Here is a 14,563-nt window from a genome sequence, read left to right on the forward strand (position 1 = left end):
CAGCCTTCCTCCCTTGGTAACCGTGCACAAGCTCCTACGTGAGCGGATTGTTTGCTTTTCAGATCTGCCGCACCACCGGATAAATGCAATACTATCGCGGGGCCCACAATGCACGACGAATGCCGAAAGCCCGGTTCCTGCATCGTTGCCATTCAGTAATGACGATCGTGCCGCAAATGGTCCGAGTATCCGACGTGTTGTTTCCAGTTGTATCGCCGAAACAACAAATGTAATTTGCAAATACAAATCAAAATAAAATATTAATAAAATTGGGGTGCAACACGAGGACTTCCCAGGAGGTCACCCATTCTAGTACTACTCTCGCCCAAGCACACTTAACTTCGGAGTTCTGATGGGATCCGGTGCATTAGTGCTGGTATGATCGCACCCGTTTAATTCATGCTCGCTTATATCTTTATGCTCTATCTTGCTCCCCTCCATTAATTGTTTTAGATTTGAAAAAACTGTGTATGCAGCCTTCCTCCCTTGGTAACCGTGCACAAGCTCCTACGTGAGCGGATTGTTTGCTTTTCAGATCTGCCGCACCACCGGATAAATGCAATACTATCGCGGGGCCCACAATGCACGACGAATGCCGAATGCCCGGTTCCTGCATCGTTGCCATTCAGTAATGACGATCGCGCTGCAAATGGTCCGATTATCCGACGTGTTGTTTCCAGTTGTATCGCCGAAACAACAAATGGAATTTGCAAATACAAATCAAAATAAAATATTAAGAAAAATGGGGTGCAACACGAGGACTTCCCAGGAGGTCGCCCATCCTAGTACTACTCTCGCCCAAGCACGCTAAACTTCGGAGTTCTGATGGGATCCGGTGCACTAGTGCTGGTATGATCGCACCCGATTAATTCATGCTCGCTTAGATCTTTATGCACTATCTTGCTCCCCTCCATTAATTGTTTTAGATTTGAAAAAAATGTGTATGCAGCCTTCCTCCCTTGGTAACCGTGCACAAGCTCCTACGTGAGCGGAGTTTTTGCTTTTCAGATCTGCCGCACCTCCGGATAGATGCAATACTATCACGGGGCCCACAATGCATGACGAATGCCGAAAGTCCGGTACTTGCATCGTTGCCACTCAGTAATGACAATCGTGCCGCAAATGGTCCGAGTATCCGACGTGTTGTTTCCAGTTGTATCGCCGAAACAACAAATGGAATTTGCAAATACAAATCAAAATAAAATATTAAGAAAATTGGGGTGCAACGCGAGGCCTTCCCAGGAGGTCACCCATCCTAGTACTACTCTCGCCCAAGCACGCTAAACTTCGGAGTTCTGATGGGATCCGGTGCATTAGTGCTGGTATGATCGCACCCGATTAATTCATGGTCGCTTAGATCTTTATGCACTATCTTGCTCCCCTCCATTAATTGTTTTAGATTTGAAAAAAATGTGTATGCAGCCTTCCTCCCTTGGTAACCGTGCACAAGCTCCTACGTGAGCGGAGTGTTTGCTTTTCAGATCTGCCACACCTCCGGAGAGATGCAATACTATCGCGGGGCCCACAATGCATGACGAATGCCGAAAGTCCGGTACTTGCATCGTTGCCACTCAGTAATGACAATCGTGCCGCAAATGGTCCGAGTATCCGACGCGTTGTTTCCAGTTGTATCGCCGAAACAACAAATGGAATTTGCAAATACAAATCAAAATAAAATATTAATAAAATTGGGGTGCAACACGAGGACTTCCCAGGAAGTCACCCATTCTAATACTACTCTCACCCAAGCACACTTAACTTCGGAGTTCTGATGGGATCCGGTGCATTAGTGCCGGTATGATCGCACCCGTTTAATTCATGCTCGCTTAGATCTTTATGCACTATCTTGCTCCCCTCCATTAATTGTTTTAGATTTGAAAAAAATGTGTATGCAGCCTTCCACCCTTGGTAACCGTGCACAAGCTCCTACGTGAGCGGAGTGTTTGCTTTTCAGATCTGCCGCACCTCCGGATAGATGCAATACTATCGCGGGGCCCACAATGCATGACGAATGCCGAAAGTCCGGTACTTGCATCGTTGCCACTCAGTAATGACAATCGTGCCACAAATGGTCCGAGTATCCGACGCGTTGTTTCCAGTTGTATCGCCGAAACAACAAATGGAATTTGCAAACACAAATCAAAATAAAATATTAATAAATTGGGGTGCAACACGAGGACTTCCCAGGAGGTCACCCATTCTAGTACTACTCTCGCCCAAGCACACTTAACTTCGGAGTTCTGATGGGATCCGGTGCTTTAGTGCTGGTATGATCGCACCCGTTTAATTCATGCTCGCTTAGATCATTATGCACTATCTTGCTCCCCTCCATTAATTGTTTTAGATTTGAAAAAACTGTGTATGCAGCCTTCCTCCCTTGGTAACCGTGCACAAGCTCCTACGTGAGCAGAGTGTTTGCTTTTCAGATCTGCCGCACCCCCGGATAGAAGCAATACTATCGCGGGGCCCACAATGCACGACGAATGCCGAATGCCCGGTTCCTGCATCGTTGCCATTCAGTAATGACGATCGCGCCGCAAATGGTCCGAGTATCCGACGTGTTGTTTCCAGTTGTATCGCCGAAACAACAAATGGAATTTGCAAATACAAATCAAAATAAAATATTAAGAAAATTGGGGTGCAACACGGGGACTTCCCAGGAGGTCACCCATCCTAGTACTACTCTCGCCCAAGGACGCTAAACTTCGGAGTTCTGATGGGATCCGGTGCATTAGTGCTGGTATGATCGCACCCGATTAATTCATGGTCGCTTAGATCTTTATGCACAATCTTGCTCCCCTCCATTAATTGTTTTAGATTTGAAAAAAATGTGTATGCAGCCTTCCTCCCTTGGTAACCGTGCACAAGCTCCTACGTGAGCGGAGTGTTTGCTTTTCAGATCTGCCGCACCTCCGGATAGATGCAATACTATCGCGGGGCCCACAATGCATGACGAATGCCGAAAGCCCGGTTCTTGCATCGTTGCCATTCAGTAATGACAATCGTGCCGCAAATGGTCCGAGTATCCGACGCATTTTTTCCAGTTGTCTCCCAGAAACAACAAATGGAATTTGCAAATACAAATCAAAATAAAATATTAATAAAATTGGGGTGCAACACGAGGACTTCCCAGGAGGTCACCCACCCTATTACTACTCTCGCCCAAGCACGCTTAACTTTGGAGTTCTGATGGGATCCGGTTCATTAGTGTGGGTATGATCGCACCCATTTAATTCATGCTCGCTTAGATCTTTATGCACTATCTTGCTCCCCTCCATTAATTGTTTTAGACTTGAAAAAACTGTGTATGCAGCCTTCCTCCCTTGGTAACCGTGCACAAGCTCCTACGTGAGTAGAGTGTTTGCTTTTCAGATCTGCCGCACCCCCGGATAGATGCAATATTATCGCGGGGCCCACAATGCACGACGAATGCCAAAATCCCGGTTTTTGCACGGTTCCCATTCAGTATTGACTATCGTGCCGCAAATGGTCCGAGTATCCGGCGCGTTGTTTGCGTTTGTCTCGCCGAAACGACAAATGGAATTTGTAAATACGATATCGAAATAAAATATTAACAAAATTGGGGTGCAACACGAGGACTTCCCAGGAGGTCACCCATCCTAGTACTACTCTCGCCCAAGCACACTTAACTTCGGAGTTCTGATGGGATCCGGTGCATTAGTGCGGGTATGATCGCACCCGTTTAATTCATGCTCGCTTAGATCTTTATGAACTATCTTGCTCCCTTCCATTAATTGTTTTAGATTTGAAAAAAATGTGTATGCAGCCTTCCTCCCTTGGTAACCGTGCACAAGCTCCTACGTGAGCGAAGTGTTTGTTTTTCAGATCTGCCGCACCTCCGGATAGATGCAATACTATCGCGGGGCCCACAATGCATGACGAATGCCGAAAGCCCGGTTCTTGCATCGTTGCCATTCAGTAATGACGATCGTGCCGCAAATGGTCCGAGTATCCGACGCGTTGTTTCCAGTTGTATCGCCGAAACAACAGATGGAATTTGCAAATACAAATCAAAATAAAATATTCATAAAATTGGGGTGCAACAGGAGGACTTCCCAGGAGGTCACCCATTCTAGTACTACTCTCGCCCAAGCATACTTAACTTCGGAGTTCTGATGGGATCCGGTGCATTAGTGCTGGTATGATCGCACCCGTTTCATTCATGCTCGCTTAGATCTTTATGCACTATCTTGCTCCCCTCCATTAATTGTTTTAGACTTGAAAAAAGTGTGTATGCAGCCTTCCTCCCTTGGTAACCGTGCACAATCTCCTACATGAGCGGATTGTTTGCTTTTCAGATCTGCCGCACCCCCGGATAGATGCAATATTATCGCGGGGCCCACAATGCACGACGAATGCCAAAAGCCCGGTTTTTGCACGGTTCCCATTCAGTATAGACAATCGTGCCGCAAATGGTCCGAGTATCCGGCGCGTTGTTTGCGTTTATCTCGCCGAAACGACAAATGGAATTTGCAAATACGATATCGAAATAAAATATTAATAAAATTGGGGTGCAACACGAGGACTTTGGAGGAGGTCACCCATCCTAGTACTACTCTCGCCCAAGCACACTTAACTTCGGAGTTCTGATGGGATCCGGTGCATTAGTGCTGGTACGATCGCACCCGTTTAATTCATGCTCGCTTAGATCTTTATGAACTATCTTGCTCCCCTCCATTATTTGTTTTAGATTTGAAAAAAATGTGTATGCAGCCTTCCTCCCTTGGTAACTGTGCGCAAGCTCCTACGTGAGCGGAGTGTTTGCTTTTCAGATCTGCCGCACCTCCGTATAGATGCAATACTATCGCGGGGTCCACAATGCATGACGAATGCCGAAAGACCGGTTCTTGCATCGTTGCCATTCAGTAATGACGACCGTGCCGCAAATGGTCCGAGTATCCGACGCGTTGTTTCCAGTTGTATCGCCGAAACAACAAATGGAATTTGCAAATACAAATCAAAATAAAATATTAATAAAATTGGGGTGTGACACGAGGACTTCCCAGGAGGTCACCCATCCTAGTACTACTCTCGCCCAAGGACGCTAAACTTCGGAGTTCTGATGGGATCCGGTGCATTAGTGCTGGTATGATCGCACCCGATTAATTCATGGTCACTTAGATCTTTATGCACAATCTTGCTCCCCTCCATTAATTGTTTTAGATTTGAAAAAACTGTGTATGCAGCTTTCCTCCCTTGGTAACCGTGCACAATCTCCTACGTGAGCGGATTGTTTGCTTTTCAGATCTGCCGCACCACCGGATAAATGCAATACTATCGCAGGGCCCACAATGCACGACGAATGCCGAAAGCCCGGTTCCTGCATCGTTGCCATATAGTAATAACGATCGTGCCGCAAATGGTCCGAGTATCCGACGCATTGTTTCCAGTTGTCTCCCAGAAACAACAAATGGAATTTGCAAATACAAATCAAAATAAAATATTAATTAAATTGGGGTGCAGCACGAGGACTTCCCAGGAGGTCACCCATCCTAGTACTACTCTCGCCCAAGCACGCTTAACTTCGGAGTTCAGATGGGATCCGGTGCATTAGTGCTGGTATGCTCGCACCCGATTAATTCACGCTCGCTTAGATCTTTATGCACCATCTTGCTTCCCTCCATTAATTGTTTTAGATTTGAAAAAACTGTGTATGCAGCCTTCCTCCCTTGGTAACCATGCACAAGCTCCTACGTGAGCAGAGTGTTTGCTTTTCAGATCTGCCGCACCACCGGATAGATGCAATACTATCGCGGGGCCCAAAATGCACGACGAATGCCAAAAGCCCGGTTCTTGCATCGTTGCCATTCAGTAATGACGATCGTGCCGCAAATGGTCCGAGTATCCGACGCGTTGTTTCCAGTTGTATCGCCGAAACAACAAATGGAATTTGCAAATACAAATCAAAATAAAATATTAATAAAATTGGGGTGCAACACGAGGACTTCCCAGGAAGTCACACATTCTAATACTATTCTCACCCAAGCACACTTAACTTCGGAGTTCTGATGGGATCCGGTGCATTAGTGCTGGTATGATCGCACCCGTTTAATTCATGCTCGCTTAGATCTTTATGCACTATCTTGCTCCCCTCCATTAATTGTTTTAGATTTGAAAAAACTGTGTATGCAGCCTTCCTCCCTTGGTAACCGTGCACAAGCTCCTACGTGAGCGGATTGTTTGCTTTTCAGATCTGCCGCACCACCGGATAAATGCAATATTATCGCGGGGCCCACAATGCACGACGAATGCCGAAAGTCCGGTTCCTGCATCGTTGCCATTCAGTAATGACGATCGTGCCGCAAATGGTCCGAGTATCCGATGCATTGTTTCCAGTTCTCCCAGAAACAACAAATGGAATTTGCAAATACAAATCAAAATAAAATATTAATAAAATTGGGGTGCAACACGAGGACTTCCCAGGAGGTCACCCATCCTAGTTCTACTCTGGCCCAAGCACGCTTAACTTCGAAGTTCTGATGGGATCCGGTGCATTAGTGCTAGTATGATCGCACCCGTTTAATTCATGCCTGCTTAGATCTTTATGCACTATCTTGCTCCCCTCCATTAATTGTTTTAGACTTGAAAAAAATGTGTATGCAGCCTTCCTCCCTTGGTAACCGTGCACAAGCTCCTACGTGAGCGGAGTGTTTGCTTTTCAGATCTGCCGCACCTCCGGATAGATGCAATACTATCGCGGGGCCCACAATGCATGACGAATGCCGAAAGTCCGGTACTTGCATCGTTGCCACTCAGTAATGACGATCGTGCTGCAAATGGTCCGAGTATCCGCCGCGTTGTTTCCAATTGTATCGCCGAAACAACAAATGGAATTTGCAAATACAAATCAAAATAAAATATTAATAAAATTGGGGTGCAACACGAGGACTTCCCAGGAGGTCACCCATTCTAGTACTACTCTCGCCCAAGCACACTTAATTTCGGAGTTCTGATGGGATCCGGTGCATTAGTGCTGGTATGATCGCACCCGTTTAATTCATGCTCGCTTAGATCTTTATGCACTATCTTGCTCCCCTCCATTAATTGTTTTAGATTTGAAAAAACTGTGTATGCAGCCTTCCTCCCTTGGTAACCGTGCACAAGCTCCTACGTGAGCGGATTGTTTGCTTTTCAGATCTGCCGCACCACCGGATAAATGCAATACTATAGCGGGGCCCACAATGCACGACGAATGCCGAAAGTCCGGTTCCTGCATCGTTGCCATTCAGTAATGACGATCGTGCCGCAAATGGTCCGAGTATCCGACGTGTTGTTTCCAGTTGTATCGCCGAAACTACAAATGGAATTTGCAAATACAAATCAAAATAAAATATTAAGAAAATTGGGGTGCAACACGAGGACTTCCCAGGAGGTCACCTAGTACTACTCTCGCCCAAGCACGCTAAACTTCGGAGTTCTAATGGGATCCGGTGCATTAGTGCTGGTATGATCGCACCCGATTAATTCATGCTCGCTTAGATCTTTATGCACTATCTTGCTCCCCTCCATTAATTGTTTTAGATTTGAAAAAAATGTGTATGCAGCCTTCCTCCCTTGGTAACAGTGCACAAGCTCCTACGTGAGCGGAGTGTTTGCTTTTCAGATCTGCCGCACCTCCGGATAGATGCAATACTATCACGGGGCCCACAATGCATGACGAATGCCGAAAGTCCGGTACTTGCATCGTTGCCACTCAGTAATGACAATCGTACCGCAAATGGTCCGAGTATCCGACGCGTTGTTTCCTGTTGTATCGCCGAAACAACAAATGGAATTTGCAAACACAAGTCAAAATAAAATATTAATAAAATTGGGGTGCAACACGAGGACTTCCCAGGAGGTCACCCATTCTAGTACTACTCTCGCCCAAGCACACTTAACTTCGGAGTTCTGATGGGATCCGGTGCATTAGTGCTGGTATGATCGCACCAGTTTAATTCATGCTCGCTTAGATCTTTATGCACTATCTTGCTCCCCTCCATTAATTGTTTTAGATTTGAAAAAACTGTGTATGCAGCCTTCCTTTCTTGGTAACCGTGCACAAGCTGCTACGTGAGCGGATTGTTTGCTCTCCAGATCTGCCGCACCACCGGATAAATGCAATACTATCGCGGGGCCCACAATGCACGACGAATGCCGAAAGCCCGGTTCCTGCATCGTTGCCATTCAGTAATGACGATCGTGCCGCAAATGGTCGGAGTATCCGACCTGTTGTTTCCAGTTGTATCGCCGAAACAACAAATGGAATTTGCAAATACAAATCAAAATAAAATATTAAGAAAATTGGGGTGCAACACGAGGACTTCCCAGGAGGTCACCCATCCTAGTACTACTCTCACCCAAGCACGCTTAATTTTGGAGTTCTAATGGGATCCGGTGCATTAGTGCTGGTATGATCGCACCCGTTTAATTCATGCTCGCTTAGATCTTTATGCACTATCTTGCTCCCCTCCATTAATTGTTTTAGATTTGAAAAAACTGTGTATGCAGCCTTCCTCCCTTGGTAACCGTGCAAAAGCTCCTACGTGAGCAGAGTGTTTGCTTTTCAGATCTGCCGCACCCCCGGATAGATGCGATACTATCGCGGGGCCCACAATGCACGACGAATGCCAAAAGCCCGGTTCTTGCATCGTTGCCATTCTGTAATGACGATCGTGCCGCAAATGGTCCGAGTATCCGACGCGTTGTTTCCAGTTGTATCGCCGAAACAACAAATGGAATTTGCAAATACAAATCAAAATAAAATATTAATAAAATTGGGGTGCAACACGAGGAATTCCCAGGAGGTCACCCATCCTAGTACTACTCTCACCCAAGCACACTTAACTTCGGAGTTCTGATGGGATCCGGTGCATTAGTGCTGGTATGATCGCACCCGTTTAATTCATGCTCGCGTAGATCTTTATGCACTATCTTGCTCCCCTCCATTAATTGTTTTAGATTTGAAAAAACTGTGTATGCAGCCTTCCTCCCTTGGTAACCGTGCACAAGCTCCTACGTGAGCGGATTGTTTGCTTTTCAGATCTGCCGCACCACCGGATAAATGCAATACTATCGCGGGGCCCACAATGCACGACGAATGCCGAAAGCCCGGTTCCTGCATCGTTGCCATTCAGTAATGAAGATCGTGCCGCAAATGGTCCGAGTATCCGACGTGTTGTTTCTAGTTGTATCGCCGAAACAACAAATGTAATTTGCAAATACAAATCAAAATAAAATATTAATAAAATTGGGGTGCAACACGAGGACTTCCCAGGAGGTCACCCATTCTAGTACTACTCTCGCCCAAGCACACTTAATTTCGGAGTTCTGATGGGATCCGGTGCATTAGTGCTGGTATGATCGTACCCGTTTAATTCATGCTCGCTTAGATCTTTATGCACTATCTTGCTCCCCTCCATTAATTGTTTTAGATTTGAAAAAACTGTGTATGCAGCCTTCCTCCCTTGGTAACCGTGCACAAGCTCCTACGTGAGCGGATTGTTTGCTTTTCAGATCTGCCGCACCACCGGATAAATGCAATACTATAGCGGGGCCCACAATGCACGACGAATGCCGAAAGCCCGGTTCCTGCATCGTTGCCATTCAGTAATGACGATCGTGCCGCAAATGGTCCGAGTATCCGACGTGTTGTTTCCAGTTGTATCGCCGAAACTACAAATGGAATTTGCAAATACAAATCAAAATAAAATATTAAGAAAATTGGGGTGCAACACGAGGACTTCCCAGGAGGTCACCTAGTACTACTCTCGCCCAAGCACGCTAAACTTCGGAGTTCTAATGGGATCCGGTGCATTAGTGCTGGTATGATCGCACCCGATTAATTCATGCTCGCTTAGATCTTTATGCACTATCTTGCTCCCCTCCATTAATTGTTTTAGATTTGAAAGAAATGTGTATGCAGCCTTCCTCCCTTGGTAACCGTGCACAAGCTCCTACGTGAGCGGAGTGTTTGCTTTTCAGATCTGCCGCACCTCCGGATAGATGCAATACTATCACGGGGCCCACAATGCATGACCAATGCCGAAAGTCCGGTACTTGCATCGTTGCCACTCAGTAATGACAATCGTACCGCAAATGGTCCGAGTATCCGACGCGTTGTTTCCTGTTGTATCGCCGAAACAACAAATGGAATTTGCAAACACAAGTCAAAATAAAATATTAATAAAATTGGGGTGCAACACGAGGACTTCCCAGGAGGTCACCCATTCTAGTACTACTCTCGCCCAAGCACACTTAACTTCGGAGTTCTGATGGGATCCGGTGCATTAGTGCTGGTATGATCGCACCCGTTTAATTCATGCTCGCTTAGATCTTTATGCACTATCTTGCTCCCCTCCATTAATTGTTTTAGATTTGAAAAAACTGTGTATGCAGCCTTCCTCCCTTGGTAACCGTGCACAAGCTCCTACGTGAGCGGATTGTTTGCTTTTCAGATCTGCCGCACCACCGGATAAATGCAATATTATCGCGGGGCCCACAATGCACGACGAATGCCGAAAGTCCGGTTTCTGCATCGTTGCCATTCAGTAATGACGATCGTGCCGCAAATGGTCCGAGTATCCGACGCATTGTTTCCAGTTCTCCCAGAAACAACAAATGGAATCTGCAAATACAAATCAAAATAAAATATTAATAAAATTGGGGTGCAACACGAGGACTTCCCAGGTGGTCACCCATCCTAGTTCTACTCTGGCCCAAGCACGCTTAACTTCGAAGTTCTGATGGGATCCGGTGCATTAGTGCTAGTATGATCGCACCCGTTTAATTCATGCCTGCTTAGATCTTTATGCACTATCTTGCTCCCCTCCATTAATTGTTTTAGACTTGAAAAAAATGTGTATGCAGCCTTCCTCCCTTGGTAACCGTGCACAAGCTCCTACGTGAGCGGAGTGTTTGCTTTTCAGATCTGCCGCACCTCCGGATAGATGCAATACTATCGCGGGGCCCACAATGCATGACGAATGCCGAAAGTCCGGTACTTGCATCGTTGCCACTCAGTAATGACGATCGTGCCGCAAATGGTCCGAGTATCCGACGCGTTGTTTCCAATTGTATCGCCGAAACAACAAATGGAATTTGCAAATACAAATGAAAATAAAATATTAATAAAATTGGGGTGCAACACGAGGACTTCCCAGGAGGTCACCCATTCTAGTACTACTCTCGCCCAAGCACACTTAATTTCGGAGTTCTGATGGGATCCGGTGCATTAGTGCTGGTATGATCGCACCCGTTTAATTCATGCTCGCTTAGATCTTTATGCACTATCTTGCTCCCCTCCATTAATTGTTTTAGATTTGAAAAAACTGTGTATGCAGCCTTCCTCCCTTGGTAACCGTGCACAAGCTCCTACGTGAGCGGATTGTTTGCTTTTCAGATCTGCCGCACCACCGGATAAATGCAATACTATAGCGGGGCCCACAATGCACGACGAATGCCGAAAGCCCGGTTCCTGCATCGTTGCCATTCAGTAATGACGATCGTGCCGCAAATGGTCCGAGTATCCGACGTGTTGTTTCCAGTTGTATCGCCGAAACTACAAATGGAATTTGCAAATACAAATCAAAATAAAATATTAAGAAAATTGGGGTGCAACACGAGGACTTCCCAGGAGGTCACCTAGTACTACTCTCGCCCAAGCACGCTAAACTTCGGAGTTCTAATGGGATCCGGTGCATTAGTGCTGGTATGATCGCACCCGATTAATTCATGCTCGCTTAGATCTTTATGCACTATCTTGCTCCCCTCCATTAATTGTTTTAGATTTGAAAAAAATGTGTATGCAGCCTTCCTCCCTTGGTAACCGTGCACAAGCTCCTACGTGAGCGGAGTGTTTGCTTTTCAGATCTGCCGCACCTCCGGATAGATGCAATACTATCACGGGGCCCACAATGCATGACGAATGCCGAAAGTCCGGTACTTGCATCGTTGCCACTCAGTAATGACAATCGTACCGCAAATGGTCCGAGTATCCGACGCGTTGTTTCCTGTTGTATCGCCGAAACAACAAATGGAATTTGCAAACACAAGTCAAAATAAAATATTAATAAAATTGGGGTGCAACACGAGGACTTCCCAGGAGGTCACCCATTCTAGTACTACTCTCGCCCAAGCACACTTAACTTCGGAGTTCTGATGGGATCCGGTGCATTAGTGCTGGTATGATCGCACCAGTTTAATTCATGCTCGCTTAGATCTTTATGCACTGTCTTGCTCCCCTCCATTAATTGTTTTAGATTTGAAAAAACTGTGTATGCAGCCTTCCTCCCTTGGTAACCGTGCACAAGCTGCTACGTGAGCGGATTGTTTGCTCTCCAGATCTGCCGCACCACCGGATAAATGCAATACTATCGCGGGGCCCACAATGCACGACGAATGCCGAAAGCCCGGTTCCTGCATCGTTGCCATTCAGTAATGATGATCGTGCCGCAAATGGTCGGAGTATCCGACCTGTTGTTTCCAGTTGTATCGCCGAAACAACAAATGGAATTTGCAAATACAAATCAAAATAAAATATTATGAAAATTGGGGTGCAACACGAGGACTTCCCAGGAGGTCACCCATCCTAGTACTACTCTCGCCCAAGCACGCTTAATTTTGGAGTTCTAATGGGATCCGGTGCATTAGTGCTGGTATGATCGCACCCGTTTAATTCATGCTCGCTTAGATCTTTATGCACTATCTTGCTCCCCTCCATTAATTGTTTTAGATTTGAAAAAACTGTGTATGCAGCCTTCCTCCCTTGGTAACCGTGCAAAAGCTCCTACGTGAGCAGAGTGTTTGCTTTTCAGATCTGCCGCACCCCCGGATAGATGCAATACTATCGCGGGGCCCACAATGCACGACGAATGCCAAAAGCCCGGTTCTTGCATCGTTGCCATTCTGTAATGACGATCGTGCCGCAAATGGTCCGAGTATCCGACGCGTTGTTTCCAGTTGTATCGCCGAAACAACAAATGGAATTTGCAAATACAAATCAAAATAAAATATTAATAAAATTGGGGTGCAACACGAGGAATTCCCAGGAGGTCACCCATTCTAGTACTACTCTCGCCCAAGCATACTTAACTTCGGAGTTCTGATGGGATCCGGTGCATTAGTGCTGGTATGATTGCACCCGTTTAATTCATGCTCGCGTAGATCTTTATGCACTATCTTGCTCCCCTCCATTAATTGTTTTAGATTTGAAAAAACTGTGTATGCAGCCTTCCTCCCTTGGTAACCGTGCACAAGCTCCTACGTGAGCGAATTGTTTGCTTTTCAGATCTGCCGCACCACCGGATAAATGCAATACTATCGCGGGGCCCACAATGCACGACGAATGCCGAAAGCCCGGTTCCTGCATCGTTGCCATTCAGTAATGAAGATCGTGCCGCAAATGGTCCGAGTATCCGACGTGTTGTTTCTAGTTGTATCGCCGAAACAACAAATGTAATTTGCAAATACAAATCAAAATAAAATATTAATAAAATTGGGGTGCAACACGAGGACTTCCCAGGAGGTCACCCATTCTAGTACTACTCTCGCCCAAGCACACTTAACTTCGGATTTCTGATGGGATCCGGTGCATTAGTGCTGGTATGATCGCACCCGTTTAATTCATGCTCGCTTAGATCTTTATGTTCTATCTTGCTCCCCTCCATTAATTGTTTTAGATTTGAAAAAACTGTGTATGCCGCCTTCCTCCCTTGGTAACCGTGCACAAGCTCCTACGTGAGCGGATTGTTTGCTTTTCAGATCTGCCGCACCACCGGATAAATGCAATACTATCGCGGGGCCCACAATGCACGACGAATGCCGAATGCCCGGTTCCTGCATCGTTGCCATTCAGTAATGACGATCGCGCCGCAAATGGTCCGAGTATCCGACGTGTTGTTTCCAGTTGTATCGCCGAAACAACAAATGGAATTTGCAAATACAAATCAAAATAAAATATTAAGAAAATTGGGGTGCAACACGAGGACTTCCCAGGAGGTCACCCATCCTAGTACTACTCTCGCCCAAGCACGCTAAACTTCGGAGTTCTGATGGGATCCGGTGCATTAGTGCTGGTATGATCGCACCCGATTAATTCATGCTCGCTTAGATCTTTATGCACTATCTTGCTCCCCTCCATTAATTGTTTTAGATTTGAAAAAAATGTGTATGCAGCCTTCCTCCCTTGGTAACCGTGCACAAGCTCCTACGTGAGCGGAGTGTTTGCTTTTCAGATCTGCCGCACCTCCGGATAGATGCAATACTATCACGGGGCCCACAATGCATGACCAATGCTGAAAGTCCGGTACTTGCATCGTTGCCACTCAGTAATGACAATCGTACCGCAAATGGTCCGAGTATCCGACGCGTTGTTTCCTGTTGTATCGCCGAAACAACAAATGGAATTCGCAAACACAAGTCAAAATAAAATATTAATAAAATTGGGGTGCAACACGAGGACTTCCCAGGAGGTCACCCATTCTAGTACTACTCTCGCCCAAGCACACTTAACTTCGGAGTTCTGATGGGATCCGGTGCATTAGTGCTGGTATGATCGCACCAG

At 46.2% G+C, this 14,563-nt stretch overlaps 23 non-coding genes and 8 pseudogenes across 23 annotated transcripts; all 31 read right to left on the reverse strand.

The window, feature by feature from the left end:
* Positions 1-271: 271 nt before the first annotated feature.
* On the reverse strand, positions 272-390 carry LOC148793624 (5S ribosomal RNA). Its single transcript, XR_016071620.1, has one exon. It is a non-coding gene; the product is annotated as a 5S ribosomal RNA (ribosomal RNA).
* Positions 391-744: 354 nt separating this feature from the next.
* On the reverse strand, positions 745-863 carry LOC148793625 (5S ribosomal RNA). Its single transcript, XR_016075120.1, has one exon. It is a non-coding gene; the product is annotated as a 5S ribosomal RNA (ribosomal RNA).
* Positions 864-1,217: 354 nt separating this feature from the next.
* LOC148793626 (5S ribosomal RNA) lies at positions 1,218-1,336 on the reverse strand. The gene has a single exon (XR_016075052.1). It is a non-coding gene; the product is annotated as a 5S ribosomal RNA (ribosomal RNA).
* A 354-nt stretch (positions 1,337-1,690) lies between these two features.
* Positions 1,691-1,809, reverse strand: LOC148793627 (5S ribosomal RNA). The gene has a single exon (XR_016069775.1). It is a non-coding gene; the product is annotated as a 5S ribosomal RNA (ribosomal RNA).
* Positions 1,810-2,162: 353 nt separating this feature from the next.
* LOC148793628 (5S ribosomal RNA) lies at positions 2,163-2,281 on the reverse strand. The gene has a single exon (XR_016071201.1). It is a non-coding gene; the product is annotated as a 5S ribosomal RNA (ribosomal RNA).
* A 354-nt stretch (positions 2,282-2,635) lies between these two features.
* Positions 2,636-2,754, reverse strand: LOC148793629 (5S ribosomal RNA). Its single transcript, XR_016068783.1, has one exon. It is a non-coding gene; the product is annotated as a 5S ribosomal RNA (ribosomal RNA).
* Positions 2,755-3,108: 354 nt separating this feature from the next.
* Positions 3,109-3,227, reverse strand: LOC148793630 (5S ribosomal RNA; annotated as a pseudogene).
* Positions 3,228-3,582: 355 nt separating this feature from the next.
* On the reverse strand, positions 3,583-3,701 carry LOC148793631 (5S ribosomal RNA). Its single transcript, XR_016071797.1, has one exon. It is a non-coding gene; the product is annotated as a 5S ribosomal RNA (ribosomal RNA).
* A 354-nt stretch (positions 3,702-4,055) lies between these two features.
* Positions 4,056-4,174, reverse strand: LOC148793632 (5S ribosomal RNA). Its single transcript, XR_016070086.1, has one exon. It is a non-coding gene; the product is annotated as a 5S ribosomal RNA (ribosomal RNA).
* Positions 4,175-4,529: 355 nt separating this feature from the next.
* LOC148793633 (5S ribosomal RNA) lies at positions 4,530-4,648 on the reverse strand (annotated as a pseudogene).
* A 354-nt stretch (positions 4,649-5,002) lies between these two features.
* Positions 5,003-5,121, reverse strand: LOC148793634 (5S ribosomal RNA). Its single transcript, XR_016070303.1, has one exon. It is a non-coding gene; the product is annotated as a 5S ribosomal RNA (ribosomal RNA).
* A 354-nt stretch (positions 5,122-5,475) lies between these two features.
* Positions 5,476-5,594, reverse strand: LOC148793635 (5S ribosomal RNA). Its single transcript, XR_016073528.1, has one exon. It is a non-coding gene; the product is annotated as a 5S ribosomal RNA (ribosomal RNA).
* Positions 5,595-5,948: 354 nt separating this feature from the next.
* Positions 5,949-6,067, reverse strand: LOC148793636 (5S ribosomal RNA; annotated as a pseudogene).
* A 352-nt stretch (positions 6,068-6,419) lies between these two features.
* LOC148793637 (5S ribosomal RNA) lies at positions 6,420-6,538 on the reverse strand (annotated as a pseudogene).
* A 354-nt stretch (positions 6,539-6,892) lies between these two features.
* Positions 6,893-7,011, reverse strand: LOC148793638 (5S ribosomal RNA). Its single transcript, XR_016074670.1, has one exon. It is a non-coding gene; the product is annotated as a 5S ribosomal RNA (ribosomal RNA).
* Positions 7,012-7,365: 354 nt separating this feature from the next.
* Positions 7,366-7,479, reverse strand: LOC148793639 (5S ribosomal RNA; annotated as a pseudogene).
* A 354-nt stretch (positions 7,480-7,833) lies between these two features.
* Positions 7,834-7,952, reverse strand: LOC148793640 (5S ribosomal RNA). Its single transcript, XR_016073205.1, has one exon. It is a non-coding gene; the product is annotated as a 5S ribosomal RNA (ribosomal RNA).
* A 354-nt stretch (positions 7,953-8,306) lies between these two features.
* On the reverse strand, positions 8,307-8,425 carry LOC148793641 (5S ribosomal RNA). The gene has a single exon (XR_016070146.1). It is a non-coding gene; the product is annotated as a 5S ribosomal RNA (ribosomal RNA).
* Positions 8,426-8,779: 354 nt separating this feature from the next.
* LOC148793642 (5S ribosomal RNA) lies at positions 8,780-8,898 on the reverse strand. The gene has a single exon (XR_016072606.1). It is a non-coding gene; the product is annotated as a 5S ribosomal RNA (ribosomal RNA).
* A 354-nt stretch (positions 8,899-9,252) lies between these two features.
* On the reverse strand, positions 9,253-9,371 carry LOC148793643 (5S ribosomal RNA). The gene has a single exon (XR_016070089.1). It is a non-coding gene; the product is annotated as a 5S ribosomal RNA (ribosomal RNA).
* A 354-nt stretch (positions 9,372-9,725) lies between these two features.
* LOC148793644 (5S ribosomal RNA) lies at positions 9,726-9,839 on the reverse strand (annotated as a pseudogene).
* A 354-nt stretch (positions 9,840-10,193) lies between these two features.
* LOC148793645 (5S ribosomal RNA) lies at positions 10,194-10,312 on the reverse strand. The gene has a single exon (XR_016071621.1). It is a non-coding gene; the product is annotated as a 5S ribosomal RNA (ribosomal RNA).
* Positions 10,313-10,664: 352 nt separating this feature from the next.
* Positions 10,665-10,783, reverse strand: LOC148793646 (5S ribosomal RNA; annotated as a pseudogene).
* Positions 10,784-11,137: 354 nt separating this feature from the next.
* On the reverse strand, positions 11,138-11,256 carry LOC148793647 (5S ribosomal RNA). Its single transcript, XR_016074671.1, has one exon. It is a non-coding gene; the product is annotated as a 5S ribosomal RNA (ribosomal RNA).
* Positions 11,257-11,610: 354 nt separating this feature from the next.
* Positions 11,611-11,724, reverse strand: LOC148793648 (5S ribosomal RNA; annotated as a pseudogene).
* Positions 11,725-12,078: 354 nt separating this feature from the next.
* Positions 12,079-12,197, reverse strand: LOC148793649 (5S ribosomal RNA). The gene has a single exon (XR_016073206.1). It is a non-coding gene; the product is annotated as a 5S ribosomal RNA (ribosomal RNA).
* A 354-nt stretch (positions 12,198-12,551) lies between these two features.
* Positions 12,552-12,670, reverse strand: LOC148793650 (5S ribosomal RNA). The gene has a single exon (XR_016075693.1). It is a non-coding gene; the product is annotated as a 5S ribosomal RNA (ribosomal RNA).
* A 354-nt stretch (positions 12,671-13,024) lies between these two features.
* Positions 13,025-13,143, reverse strand: LOC148793651 (5S ribosomal RNA). The gene has a single exon (XR_016074576.1). It is a non-coding gene; the product is annotated as a 5S ribosomal RNA (ribosomal RNA).
* A 354-nt stretch (positions 13,144-13,497) lies between these two features.
* On the reverse strand, positions 13,498-13,616 carry LOC148793652 (5S ribosomal RNA). The gene has a single exon (XR_016074872.1). It is a non-coding gene; the product is annotated as a 5S ribosomal RNA (ribosomal RNA).
* Positions 13,617-13,970: 354 nt separating this feature from the next.
* LOC148793653 (5S ribosomal RNA) lies at positions 13,971-14,089 on the reverse strand. The gene has a single exon (XR_016072759.1). It is a non-coding gene; the product is annotated as a 5S ribosomal RNA (ribosomal RNA).
* A 354-nt stretch (positions 14,090-14,443) lies between these two features.
* Positions 14,444-14,562, reverse strand: LOC148793654 (5S ribosomal RNA). The gene has a single exon (XR_016073207.1). It is a non-coding gene; the product is annotated as a 5S ribosomal RNA (ribosomal RNA).
* Position 14,563: the final 1 nt, after the last annotated feature.

Source organism: Nelumbo nucifera, chromosome 4 (genome assembly GCF_055504915.1).
Source record: "Nelumbo nucifera cultivar China Antique chromosome 4, China Antique-T2T, whole genome shotgun sequence".
NCBI classification, from domain to species: Eukaryota; Viridiplantae; Streptophyta; class Magnoliopsida; order Proteales; family Nelumbonaceae; genus Nelumbo; species Nelumbo nucifera.